At 44.0% G+C, this 10,442-nt stretch overlaps 1 long non-coding RNA gene across 1 annotated transcript; it reads left to right on the top strand.

Moving 5' to 3' along the window:
• The first annotated feature begins 1,239 nt into the window (after positions 1 to 1,239).
• On the top strand, positions 1,240 to 7,973 carry LOC121402951. The gene is made up of 2 exons (XR_005966888.1): positions 1,240 to 1,476; positions 5,776 to 7,973. It is a non-coding gene; the product is annotated as an uncharacterized LOC121402951 (long non-coding RNA).
• The last annotated feature ends 2,469 nt before the right edge of the window (positions 7,974 to 10,442 follow it).

The raw sequence follows: 10,442 nt of genomic DNA, 5'->3' as shown, positions 1-10,442 counted from the left end.
AATCTCAGTCCAGACTAGGATTGACACCTGTCTGGTTTTAACCTGGACAGTCTGGTTTTCGGAAGGGCTGTTCGGGGGGGAAAATTGTTGGGATTTCCAAATTAGGAAATCTGGACAGGACTTGATGTGAATAATGTGACAATTGACTAATTACCAATTGATGCATCATAGCCCTTCCTCCCAACCAGACTCAACAGTATCAAAAGATAGCAACCATAGCCCAGACCAGAAATGCATGGGCTAAATGAATGAAGAGAGGGGAAATAAGTATGTTGAGGCTTTACATTTGTTGAATTGTTCCCCTAGTTGTACCTCACTACCATCAGCCCTCGACTGCATTCACCTATCCCTTTTCCTTAGGGAGCTGCCATGTGTAGGCAATGCAGTTGAAATGTGTTACATTTAAAAATAACTCATAGGTAGTGCTATTTGTGATTTCTTTTCTTTTTTTGTTTTTTAATAAGGAATGAATTTAACTCAGGAATTGGAACAATGTGAGTATATTTTTTTAATTGACATGTTTAACTGCTACTGTAGGAAACACAACAGGTAGTGCAAAAAAGTTTTTAGTATATCCAGAAAAATAAGGTTAACAAAGAAAAGGCAGGACCGCAGGCTTAACTGCTCAACTTCAGTGTTTATTGCCACACAACATGTTTCGAGCCCTGTGAGGCTCTTTGTCACGTGTAATATAACTAAGTGCATTAGCATATTTAAGGTGCTAAACAGCTCTGAAAAAACGTTTCCGCATTATAATGTGAAGAATAAAACGAAAAAAATTGTAAAAACATTTATTGAGCACTTAGCTGTGACGTGGAAATTTCTTATATTTCGCCATATGGCCGCCACCGATGTGGGAAAAGCGTCTTTACGACCGACCTTTGCACAGTCGCCCGATCTTTCCAATTCCCATCCGATTTGTGTTCATCAGGCATGACTGCAGCATGTCGGGTGTGGCGCTGGTTGGGATTGAGGAATACGGACCACTGAACAAAGGTGTACTTTTACAAGATCACTGTGTCTGTGTATATGTATATTACCGGGGGAAGTGCCTTTTGTCCTGGTGTCTTTTGTTTGCCTAGGGCAGTCTACCTTCCCCCCCCCCCTCTTCTATGGACATGTGTCTGTGTGCTGGTTCCACCAATTGATTCATAGCATAACATGCTCATTGATTGGATATATTGTAAGACCACCTTTTGTCTTGGTGTATAATAAACCACTGGCCATTGTAGAGGGAGGCAGAATACTGGACCCCAGCTAAGAACGACTGCTGTGACGTTATTTCTGGGGGATTGCGCAACATCACCACACGATACATCAAGGTTTTCAGATCGATTGTCCATTAAGGCAAAAGATCATTTAATTCTACTACAACAGATGGCGAGTCAATGGCAGGAGGTTCAATTTTTCCCTTAATTTCAGCAGAATTAAAAGGAGCCATATTTTATTTCGGGCAGCAAAAAGGCCGGCATTGAGGTAAGACCTTTTTGTTTTGATACTCTCATATTTGAGAAAGTTTTTGCTGTCTGCAAATTGATGTGTGGTCTCTAGGCTGTTGGAATCAGGTAAAAATCTACCAAAAGAACCTTTTGGGTGTATGTGTGGTGTTTTTCAGTATTAACTGCCCAGGTACTGGTTGGGGCATATCTGCATAACTGCTGTGGGGTTTATTCGTTTATTTTTTAACCATAAGGGACTGTTATTGCCCCTGCTGGAGGATCTGTGAGTGATTCAGACCAGTGGAGGGAGTTTCTGTGTATGCCGGGTGGTTGTAGGATAATCTTGTAGCAGGCAGATATGGCCAACAGTATCTAGAGGGGATTTAGAATCATTGTTTTTTTCATTTGTGTTTGTTTTCTGTCTCTCTACTAAGTGGTGTTTGTTTTAAAATTGCGACTCTATAGGTTTCATCCTTGAGAAAATCTTTTGTTTGGGAGGATTGTATTGCTTTTATTATTATAAGTTTCAATATTGGAGGTTGGGTAACAATCCGACCAATCTGAATTACAAACCAAGTTTCTAGCCCTTGCTGAGCGCTGAACAGGGGGAGCCTACGCCATTTTGAAATAGCACATGTGCCAGTGGCCATTTTGTCTTTGTCTTTAAGCACATGTGCCAGCGGCCATGTTGTCTTAGTTTTTGAAAAGGTATATTGGGCTATTGGTGGGAGGCACATCCCCTGCATATAATCCTAACAGTTGTTCTATTGTATATAATAGATTTTCATCTTTACATTTCATAACAGCAAAGTTCTCTTTGAACTTTTTGGAACATTTTTTACATTTTTGTTATACCTCTCTGCTGTTCCCTGCAGTCTATTGACTCCTACTTCCTCCAGGATAGGGGGTTTTCCTAAGGAAGAGACCATAACATGGTGTTGTAATTGTCCTTTTGTGTGAGTGAAGGAAGAGTGTTGCATGGTTTACAACATAAGGCTATATGTTAACTAGCTGTTTCTCTTTTTATACTCCTTGTTTTCCTGCTCTTTCTCTCTTTATTTTCCTCTCTTTATCCTTCCTTCCGTCCTTTATTATCCCCATCTCTCTCACTTTTCTCCATTTCTCTCTTTTAAAACACTTTTGCTTACCCTCTCTCTCTCTCTCTGTCTATAACTACCACACTAACTCTTTACCTTGCTTTTGGCTAGCCCTCTTTTCTGTCTTAATCTATTCTCAAACCAACACATTCTCTGTAGGTTTGGTTGGAAGACATCTTTTCTGTCATTGGAAGTCTGGTAGTGTAAGATAGCTGCTGTCTGCTTATGAAAGTTGCTGTTAGGAAGGAAATTCCTGTTAATTACGTCCATAAGGACTGTGCTGCGAAGTCAGACTGTATAGGGTGAAAAAACAGTGAACTGGTTAGCTTTTTGTGAGGAGAAAAAGTGGGCCAAGCCTACTCGGGGTCATCAATTGTCGCGTGAGCTTTGTTCTCTTTTTTCTTCCCCTCGAGGTCCATCTTAAGGGTGGAAGGTGTCCGTGGTTCGTACCAAAGCCCGGGGGTGGAGTTTGTGGGGAAATTATTGAGGACTGTTCCCTTTCTTGTTCGCTTTCTTGACTTTCCGTCACTGAGTGACCAGGTGTCCGCGGTTCGTACCGGAAGCTTGGGGGACGGAACTTGGGGAGGTGAACTGGGGAGGGGTTTCTCTGTTTCTATCTGTTTTTCTAGACACTTTCTCTCAAAACCTACTGGCCTGACTGGGGTGACCAGGTGTCCGTGGTTCGTACCGGAATCCCTAGGAAGGTTCAACTATATCACCCTTGTTCTCACTTCCTGTCGCTCCCTCTCACTTGCTGTCAACACTCCAGGCATTGGGAACTCTTATCCTGCAGTCAGGGTGCTGTTTTGAGCCAATTTAGCACGAGGGATAAGGAAGGTGTCCGTGGTTCGTACCTGTCCGGATCCCTCGGCCGCTGATCCTTCTCTCTGAGTGGGCTACGGTGGATAATGTCCGTGGTTCGTATTTGAAGCCCTAGAGCTACTCAGAGGACGAACAGGTAAGGATCGACGGCGGTCTGCGCGGTGGACGTAGACACTGTAGGTGGACGCATCTACTTGGAAAAAGCTTGAGACTCGAGTATTGGTGTAGGGAAATCTAGGGAACAGAAGGGTACCATTTCTGAGTTCAGGACGGCTCAGCAGCACATGAAATCCACATATGGAGGAGGGACTGTTAAGCCCCTCAAAGATTGGCACAAATGGTGTTCAGGTTTAGAATGGTCCATCCCTAAGCAGGGGACGTTTGAGGTCTGGATCTGGGAAAAGTTCGTCCGTGAGTTCCACTCCAGACTCCAAACACATGGGTCTTCAGAGAAGGCCAATTTGTGGTTACAGGAATCTACCAAGCCTTAGCAGCAGGGCATTCAAAAGTCTCAGACAGTAAGGTCAAACATAATCATGTACTTCCTTCCAGCCAGAACTGCAGAAAGCAATAATGAAAAGGACGAGACAGAGCTGCAAACAGGTTTAAATTTGCTAGCAACACACGTCATCTCAACAGCCTCAGCTCATCTGTCTCCATCACCATCCCCACATCCAGAATCCGCAAAAGATGCCTCTGACAAAACGGATTACTGCCGCCTTGGAAAATCCGATTTGGTCACCTTATGTGAAGCCAGAGGTATCTCTATAATAGACAAATCCAAATTAGAATGCATAGAGGCCTTGGAAAGGGATGACTTCCAACAGGGCCCTGAGGGGGATTACAGGTGCTATGGGGGGGCAAGGAATTCTGTAAGCAACTGACAGACAAAATGCCCACTATGTATAGTGTTGTGTCCCCATTCCAGTTTATGACAGCGATCCAGGGCCCAGATGAGGACGCCTCGGTCTATTGGCAGAGGTTAAAACAAGGGGTAACAGATGCAGGGTTTGAGCCAGGTCCAGATGCCCCAGAGAACACCCAGTATCGCCCATCCCTCTAATGTTAAAGGCTAAATTTCTGGCTGGATTGGTGCCTAAACTAAGAGATAGGCTAATGGTTGCACGACCAGAGGCCCATTCTATGAGTTTCCACTCCCTTATGGCAACAATCCAGGCCATAGTACTGGACCTGCATGCCAAGTCGGCCAAAATCATGGCAGCTCTTGAGCTAATATCCCAGGACCACCTTCCCTATACTAGGAAAAAGAAACTCACCAACCGTACTAATATAACTTGTTTTAAATTGCTATCAAAAAGTACATTTAGCGCGCCACTGTCCAGAAAATGAGGACAAGAAAGAACAAAATTCTACTAGTCCTTATAAAGTTGTTCCTGACCAGCCTCATGCACATAACCCAAACCCGGGGGAAATCTTACCGTAGTACGGAGGGCCCCCCGGGAACCTACCATTTCATACCAGACCCTGAAACAGTTAAAACCTTCGGAGCTGTTGCACAGTCCCATAGCTTCGCCCACTAGGGGAAAGGCAAACCGGTGTTGGCCCATTTCAATCTATTTCTTGAGGAAATGCCATATCCTCTGTCCTGCCTCATCGACACCGGCGCAGCCAGGACTGTTCTAAAAACACAAGATCTAAAAGGCAGGATTCCACTCTCTGGCAACACAACCCCCACCATTGGGCTTACAGGTCATCCAGTGACTCTTAGGGAGACGAAACCATTGTACTGCAGGTTAGGTCAACACACCGAAGCAGTCAGATCTCTATTCGTTTCAGATGATGTCCCTATCAACCTATTGGGAGCAGACATTCTGTCGGAGATTCAGGCCAACATCACTTAACCCCAGAGGGTGTTGTGGTAACTAGTGCACTCACAGACGAGTTGCTGTGTGCAGTGGTGGCAGTCCCGTATACTGGAGAACCTGGTACACATTTGTCCCTGGATGTACTAGCTGAGATAGACCCTAAGGTTTGGGCGGTTGACAAATATGATGTCAGCTTGCTGCCAGTACCTCCAGCCACTATACGGATTGCCCCCGGTTGCGTGCTACCAAAATTGCCACAGTATCCTCTGAGTATAGCGCAGATGGACAGTCTCAAGATCCAGATTGATAGATATCTCCAAATCGAGGTCTTAACCCCAACACAATCACCCTGTAATACACATTTATTTCCAGTGGCAAAAAAAATCAGCCAAGGGTCAGGAAGTCACTTACCGACTGGTCCATGATAACAAAATCATAGTCAGTGATGCCTCGTTAGTGCCTAATCCTCACACATTACTTGCGTCCATTCCTCCTAAAGCTTCGTACTTTAGTGTTATCAACTTGTCTAATGCCTTCTTTTCTGTTCCACTAGATCCACAGTGTCAATACATCTTTGCTTTTTCGTTCCAGGGTAGACAGCGGACATGGACCCGGTTACCACAGGGGTCCATGACTAGCCCATCGGAATATAGTTGCAAGCTAAAGGTGGTATTAGACCAGTGGGTGCCAGAGGATCCGGAGGTCGCACTGTTACAATATGTGGGCGATCTATTAGTTTGTTGCCCGGACAAGGATTCATACTATAGACACACTATCTCGCTACTGAACCATCTGGCATCCACTGGGAATAAGGCTAGCAAGGAAAAATTGCAGTTTTGTAAGGAGAAGGTTATTTTTCTAGGCCTCTGTATCTCAAAAGGGACCCAACACCTAACAACACAACAGATACAGACTCTCAAAGACTTCACCCGACCTCGTAATGCCCGACAGTTGAGAGCCCTTCTAGGTCTGATCAATTACAGCAGAGATTGGATCCCTAATATTTTATTCAGAATGGGTCCTCTCTATACTTTCTGTGTTATTACAGAAAGTTGGTGACATAGTTTTAGATTCCCCTCTAACCTTTCTCATCCCACACTCTGTCCAAGAGATTCTCAACCAGGTCCAGACCAAACATCTTTCAGCAGCACGTCTGACCAAATCTGAAGTGACTCTCCTTACCCCTACTAACCTCACACTGAGACGATGTACAATCCTCAATCCCGCATCTCTTCTTCCGACCCATTCTGACTCGGAAGAAGAGGGGGGGACGAAGGGATTGTGACCGACTCTAATCCAACCATGACAGAACCAACAGACAATCACAACTGTTTTGAACTCATGGAACCCGAGACAGAAGCAGTACAACATCCACCTCCATGACGGGCGGATCCACGCCAGCCACTGCAAGAAGCTGCTGGACTATCAAGTGCAATGATCAGGTGCATTGTTTCTATATACACTTGTTGTTTAATGTATTTTGGATACTGTTATGAGGAGTCACATTCGAATTTACTGTTCAAGATGCATTTACAATTAGCAAAAACAGCAAATAGGTCCAACTGCTGGGTGTGCTCCAAACCCCCTCCGAGCCAGAGCATCCCGGCAATGGCGGCAGTACATGCTCTTTATGACATCAGGGTGGGCATGAGAAAGTTTAGTCCTTCAGGTAGATCAGCGGAACGCCATCTGTCCATAGAATTTAATCAGACATTCTTAGATGGTAATGTCACCTATGGTCTTGATGTCAGCCCCGAGGCTTGTACTAGACTTAGCAGACCCGTGTGGGTATCCGGTCAATTAGGCCAGTCCGGGATTTGTTTTAATATCAGCTCTGGTTTTGGAGCCAAGTCCCTGGGGAGGACCGAATGCCCATCTGGGATAACCATCCAGATCGACCATAGAATCCCTGACAATAACAACCTAACCACCAGACATGATTATGTCTGCTGGGGGGGAGGGTGTGACATTCAGGAGGGTGCAGCAATCCCATTATCCATCCAATTGTTGCGCAATGCCCGTAACCGTAACCCCAATGACCTTTGTGTCTCATTAACTGGGCCCTATTACTTTTTGTGCGGCCAGGCTGCCTATAGAGCCGTTCCCCCGAATACTAGAGGGTCATGCTCCTTAGTCAGGTTAGTCCCTGCCTCCTACATTGCCGACGGTCACAAGGACTTGATGGTGCAGAGGAGGGTAAGTGTGGGAAGAAGGACCAGGAGAGAGCTATTCTACACAGGGGACCGTGCAAGCAGCTAAATAATTTTTCCATCATAATGGACGAGATGTTTAATGAGACAGTCGAAGCCATGAGAGAAATTTCTTCTGAACAACGACAGCTGAAGACCCTTATGCTTCAGCAGAAAATGGCTCTCGACTATCTTTTAGCATCAAAGGGGGGTTTCTGTGAGTTTATCGGGGAGGATTGCTGTACCTGGGTGGAAGATACTGGGGACAAGGTCAGGCCCATCTTGACAAGGTGAAAGCATTACAGGGACAAGCATGCGCTATTGCAGAGGAGGGTTGGAACCCCTTTAAAGGTTTAGGGGGCTTCGGTGAGATGTTGTTTTCTATTGGATCATGGCTTAAAGAAGTTGGAGTGTATGTCCTGATGCTGCTCTTTCTTTTCCTCCTCTATGTGACGGCGAGAATGACCTGTTGTTTGGTGAACCAAGTTGCAAGGAGCCGTGCAGAGGACCATGTGATGATTCCATAAAGAGCCATCGCCTGAAGCATCCGGAACCCTTTACCTCAGGAAGATCAGCACAGGAAGAACCACCACCTTTTTTTTTTTTTTTTTAACAAACTATGGACTGTCCCTAAAACAACTGACTTCTTCCCTTCTTGGAGACTTTTTTTGGGCTGTTCTTCTCAAAGAAGACATAACCAGAAACCTTGTATGATGACATCACCTCCCTGAAGGGCAGTCTGGACCTCATGCTCAAGATATAAAGAAGATCAAGAATATTAGGCCGGTTCTTCTTGTTAGTGCATTTGTAGTGTAGCATGTTCCCTTTTCTTTCTGTAGCCTTTAGAAGCTTTGGTTGGAGTGATTGTAGCGTTAGGAAGCCGTTGCTGTGACGACATATGGTGAAAAAGGAGGGACTGACGTGGAAATTTCTTATATTTCGCCATATGGCCGCCACCGATGCGGGAAAAGCGTCTTTTACGACCGACCTTTGCACAGTCGCCCGATCTTTCGATTCCCATCCGATTTGTGTTCATCAGGCATGACTGCAGCATGTCGGGTGTGGCGCCGGTTGGGATTGAGGAATACGGACCACTGAACAAAGGTGTACTTTTACAAGATCACTGTGTCTGTGTATATGTATATTACCGGGGGAAGTGCCTTTTGTCCTGGTGTCTTTTGTTTGCCTAGGGCAGTCTACCTTTCCCCCCCCCTCTTCTATGGACATGTGTCTGTGTGCTGGTTCCACCATTGATTCATAGCATAACATGCTCATTGATTGGATATATTGTAAGACCACCTTTTGTCTTGGTGTATAATAAACCACTGGCCACTGTAGAAGGAGGCAGAATACTGGACCCCAGCTAAGAACGACTGCTGTGACGTTATTTCTGGGGGATTGCGCAACATCACCACACGATACATCAAGGTTTTCAGATCGATTGTCCATTAAGGCAAAAGATCATTTAATTAGGCTACAACAATATTTAGCACAAGAGAAGGGGTTCCTTATTATACAGGGCTCAGTATCTGTCATTTTACTGGGAGGGAGAATGTGACTTAATGTCTCTCTCCACCCACAATGACCATGCAGACTCCACTATATATATATATATATATATATATATATATATATATATATATATATATATAATCTCGAAATTGATCTCAGCACACCATTAAGAAAATACTTGTTCTGACCCAGGTGCTATCCAAACGTGCTTTCATACAAAAATGTAAACAAGTGGATGCACACCGGGATTGCTTAAAAAAATTAAAACGTACTTTTATTTAATACATATTTAAAACATGGTCAGGTCAACGTTTCGGTCTCCATCTTAGACCTTTGTCAAGACTTGGTCTTGACAAAGGTCTAAGATGGAGACCAAAACGTTGACCTGACCATGTTTTAAATATGTATTAAATAAAAGTACGTTTTAATTTTTTTAAGAAATCCAAAACCAAAAAAGGATCAGCACTCACAGGTCTTAAAAAATAAAATAAAATTTTTTATCAAAGAGCTATGGACTGACGTTTCAGCTCTTCCAGAGCCTTTCTCAAAGTAGCCAAACAAACAGTGAAGGATGTTTAAATACACTTACTGGCGGGAAAACACAGCAATGACTACGTATATACATCGTCCTAAACTAAGCGACTCATAAACTGTTATTAATGACCTGGAGGTGGGCATTGAAAGTACTGTTTCTATTTTTGCAGATGATACTAAATTGTGCAGAACTATAGGTTCTATGCAGGATGCTGCCACTTTGCAAAGTGATCTGTCTAAACTGGAAAACTGGGCAGCAAACTGGAAAATGAGGTTCAACGTTGATAAATGCAAGGTTATGCACTTTGGCAAAAATAATATAAATGCAAGTTATACACTAAATGGCAGTGTGTTGGGAGTTTCCTTAAATGAAAAGGATCTAGGGGTCTTTGTAGATAACACGTTGTCTAATTCTGGGCAGTGTCATTCTGTGGCTACTAAAGCAAATAAAGTTCTGTCTTGCATAAAAAAGGGCATTAACTCAAGGAACGAAAACATAATTATGCCTCTTTATAGGTCCTTGGTGAGGCCTCATCTGGAGTATACAGTGCAGTTTTGGACTCCAGTCCTTAAGAGGGATATAAATGAGCTGGAGAGAGTGCAGAGACTAAGTGCAACTAAATTGGTTAGAGGGACGGAAGACTTAAATTATGAGGGTAGACTGTCAAGGTTGGGGTTGTTTTCTCTGGAAAAAAGGCGCTTGCGAGGGGACATGATTACACTTTACAAGTACATTAGAGGACATTATAGACAAATGGCAGGGGACCTTTTTACCCATAAAGTGGATCACCGTACCAGAGGCCACCCCTTTAGACTAGAAGAAAAGAACTTTCATTTGAAGCAACGTAGAGGGTTCTTCACAGTCAGGACAGTGAGGTTGTGGAATGCACTGCCGGGTGATGTTGTGATGGCTGATTCAGTTAATGCCTTTAAGAATGGCTTGGATGATTTTTTGGACAGACATAATATCCAAGGCTATTGTGATACTAAACTCTATAGTTAGTATAGGTATGGGTATATAGA

This window comes from Xenopus laevis, chromosome 4L (assembly GCF_017654675.1).
Source record: "Xenopus laevis strain J_2021 chromosome 4L, Xenopus_laevis_v10.1, whole genome shotgun sequence".
NCBI classification, from domain to species: Eukaryota; Metazoa; Chordata; class Amphibia; order Anura; family Pipidae; genus Xenopus; species Xenopus laevis.
This window is presented reverse-complemented; position numbering and strand designations above follow the sequence as displayed.